This window comes from Oculina patagonica, chromosome 2 (assembly GCF_052425735.1).
Source record: "Oculina patagonica isolate OP01 chromosome 2, crgOcupat, whole genome shotgun sequence".
Lineage (NCBI taxonomy): Eukaryota > Metazoa > Cnidaria > Anthozoa > Scleractinia > Oculinidae > Oculina > Oculina patagonica.
The window spans coordinates 42,330,744-42,334,530 of NC_135759.1; the positions used below are offsets into that span (position 1 = coordinate 42,330,744).

Below are 3,787 nucleotides of genomic sequence, written 5' to 3' on the forward strand. Positions count from 1 at the left end.
ACACTAATAATTCGAGGTTTTCAAACGTCCCCGGCTCTTTTTCGTTTTTACGCTCTTGAATCTTCCCCAGGATTTTCATGTCTTTTATCGATCAAAGCATTCGCTGTTGGTGAAGATCTTTATGTGATTGTGTCACTAAGTCGTGTTCATTCAAAGAACTGAACATCAGGTTTTGATTTATAAAGAATTTCACCGTGAAAAAAAAATTCGGCAAAAAAATTTCAGGCAAACGGCGGTCGATCCGAAGTGAGTGTGATAAAATAGCGTTAGGCAGTCGAATGTATTCCAGTATAATATCAAATACAGCCTCTTTCTAAAAATTACCATAAGCATTGATAAACAAATGACTGTTTATTATAGCACGCGTTTCGCCAAATTAGTAAAAATACTATTTTCGAAGTTCACAAAGCTGTGAAAAAAGAGTTTAGCCAAAGAAAGAAGATCAGTATTACTAATCAGTGTATTCAGCAGTCTAGATCTTTACTAGTTAAACGTTAATGTTTTTCTCAGAGCATCAAGGAAAGCCCGAGTTTCTAGAAAAATGTACGATTTTTTATTTATATTTTTTTACATAATACTAAGGGAAAATGATGTGCAATTTCAACTTAGTAAACGAGCAAAAAACCCTTTTAACCTAGTGTAACTAAAACAAGCCTGAATATTTTTTCAATTTGGTAACGCTGTATTTTACAGACTGTCATTGTTCTAAAGAAACTGTCAGCAAGGGTCAAAAGATCGACCAAAAATAGTTTACACTCAGAAAGCATGAAAATTGTCTTGAACCAAATTCAGTGACGCAAACACCTTGTTGTACTAAAGATGAGTCAGTCATCCGCTTTTTCACCAGTGCGTGGCACAGTTAACAACGGTTAAGTTGGACTTTGATCAAATTCGCAAAATGACTTGTGTTTCCTCGGGTTTTCTTTGCAGTTTGCTGTTCTTGGCGTTGTTTGTGACGAGTCAAACTTTAGCAAAGCCAGAAAATAGCGCTAATAGCACCCCAGTCGGTTCTACTGCTACAAAGCAGTGTAACAACGCGTACTACAGCTTTTATCATAATGGAGGGACTAACGAAAAAACTGAAACTATCCTTCAAGAAATAGAGAAACGGCTCACTCAAGTGCAAGATGACATCAACTTCCTTAAAGGGAACAGCACTTCAGAGGAAAGTAAGTAAGATCTGCCCCTATGTCGAGAATTTTTAGTTCTTCTTCATCAGTTCCAATGGAATTTACTTTTCTTTAAATTAAATTTCATCATAACACAGAGCCAAACAAGACGATTGAAGTGATCCTTCCAGAGCTGAAAAAACAGCTAATTCGAGTACAAGATGACATCGACATCCTTAAAGCAAACAATACAATGGCGAATGGTACGTAAGTACAGATCTGTTTTATATGCGGAGTTTAATTTTTCCCCGCGTTTTTTGCTGGTAAAATTAAGAAAATTTGGCGGAATTTACTTCGGATCTTTCATGACCAATTCTAGATCTGTGGGTTTCTGTTGTATCGACTGGGAAATCGGAAATCGGAAATTCAATCGATGATAGAAATAATTTTAATTTGTACAGAACAAAACAAGAGGATTGAAGCGATCCTTCAAGAAATGAAGAAACAACTCACTAAAGTGCAAGATGACATAAATATCCTGAAAGGGAACAAGACGTGTGTGAAGGGTAAGAATAGATCTTTAAGTGTGTGTTAAAAATTGTTAATTTCCCCCCATTTCAGCAGCGCCGGATTCATGAAAAAGACATGCGAGTTTAATAGAGATACTATTTATTCCTCATTGACTAGCAATATCAACAAGTAAATCATTAATGCTTTTATGTGGGTTTGCATGTTTGTAAACTTTCCTTTTTAAGTTACAACAAAACACTTCAGTCATAACTAGGTTTTTACTCAACAGCTATGAAGAACTGTGCTGAGCTGTACAAATCCGGTCAAAGAATCAGCGGTGTTTATACAATCGACCCTGATGGTTCAGGTGCCTTTGATGTGTTCTGTGACCAAACAACAGCCGGTGGGGGGTGGACAGTGTTCCAGAAGAGACTGGACGGCTCCGTTGATTTCTACCGCGGCTGGGCCGACTACAAACGTGGCTTCGGTAACCTGAATGGCGAGTTTTGGCTGGGTCTGGACAGGATAAACCGCCTGACGAAAACAGCGAACAGGCTTCGAGTAGATCTGGAAGACACTGCAGGCAAAACTGCTTACGCCGAGTACAACATGTTTGCAGTTACGAGCGAAAAGACTAAGTACAAGCTGAGCCTTGGATCATATTCAGGTAAAATTTTTTCACATTTTTATTTTTTCATAGCATTAGGCGTTTATCTTCACGCGAGCGTGAAATTTTCGGCGAGAAAAGGCGAGACTTGCTTCCTGCCAATGAAACAACACCCGTGCTTTCCTGTGTTGAGCAGATAAAAGAGTTTACAACACCCTAAAAAGGTGTTTCCAACGTCCGCGGTGCTTCTGGCCGCTTTTGTAAAGTTCGTACGATCGAAAGCAAAAGAGAAAATAAAGAATAGTCTCCACGATTGTGAGATACTTCGAGTAGAATTTCAGAGATTCTGCTACATAAAGGATTAAGGTATGTCTCTAAATAACCTTTGGGTTAACAGATATTCGCACAAAAACCGACAAAAAAGGGAACGCTCGTCTTTACACATCAACTCGTATGGTTCGAAAGTTCGCGCATGCTCAAATCGCTATCTTGGACAATTTCTATTCTGATGACGTAATTGTTATTCGGGCGAAAATAGAAAATTTCCCCTGGTATTTACTAGAGTTTCCTTCGGTGAAATTCCTTAAATTTGGCATAGATGTTATACCTTTTTAACTGCCCTTTTTGCCGTTTTTTAAAAAAAAATTATAAGCCAGTTTTTTTGCTTAGTCAAAAAAACACAAAATAACCAAAAACTCAAAAACGACCAGGACAACCCCAACTTTTTTTGTTTTTAAAAGTTACTTCTCATCAAAATCAATCCGTTGGGAGAATTTCAAAAATTTTCACGGAAGAAAATTAAAGAAATTTAAGATCAAAGCCGAAAAAACACCAAAAAAGTAAGACTTTTTGAGGAGATGTAGCTCAAAAACAAAGGCCGTTATTTTAAAATAGAATAATGCACAACATATTTTAGTCCTTGTTTTTAATATTTCGGCAGCTTTTATGTAACTAGTTTAAAAAATAACGCGAAAATCATCTCTCGATGGGTACATCACTTGTGCGCGCGCCGTAATATCTCAAAACCCTATGGAGCCACCTTAAGTGATTATGATGTCAGTAAAATATACTTTTTTGAAGCGTTTAGGAAATAGGCTTGATTATTTTCCGATTCATAATCAAATGACGTCTAAACAATATTGGGAACGTTGTTATGGCTTCTTTAAAACAAATACCCAGGATCTTATTAGGGTTAGTAAAGTCCAATCAAATTCTCGTGTTTTAATATAATTCTTTTTCAGGAACTGCTGGTGATTCTTTTTCTCGTCAACGTGGTTCCCCCTTTACAACCAAAGATCAGGATAAACGACACCTGGAGCAAGAACTGTGCTGTGTCCTTTAAAGGAGCCTGGTGGTACAATGACTGTCATCACGCCAACCTGAACGGACTGTATCATCACGGAAAACACTCATCGTTTGCTGATGGTGTCAACTGGTATCACTGGAAAGGATATTACTACTCCGTCAAGAGAGCTGAGATGAAAATCAGACCAGTGAAGTTTTAAGAACTCTGCCTTTTCTCCTGTTTGTTTTGAAAATGAGTTTAAAAAAATGTCCAAGT

The 3,787-nt window shown here is 37.5% G+C and overlaps 1 pseudogene across 1 annotated transcript; it reads left to right on the top strand.

Moving 5' to 3' along the window:
• The first annotated feature begins 600 nt into the window (after window positions 1–600).
• LOC144641531 (microfibril-associated glycoprotein 4-like) lies at window positions 601–3,787 on the top strand (annotated as a pseudogene). The gene is made up of 5 exons (XR_013568568.1): window positions 601–1,169; window positions 1,268–1,372; window positions 1,571–1,675; window positions 1,909–2,286; window positions 3,468–3,787. The product of XR_013568568.1 is annotated as a microfibril-associated glycoprotein 4-like (transcript).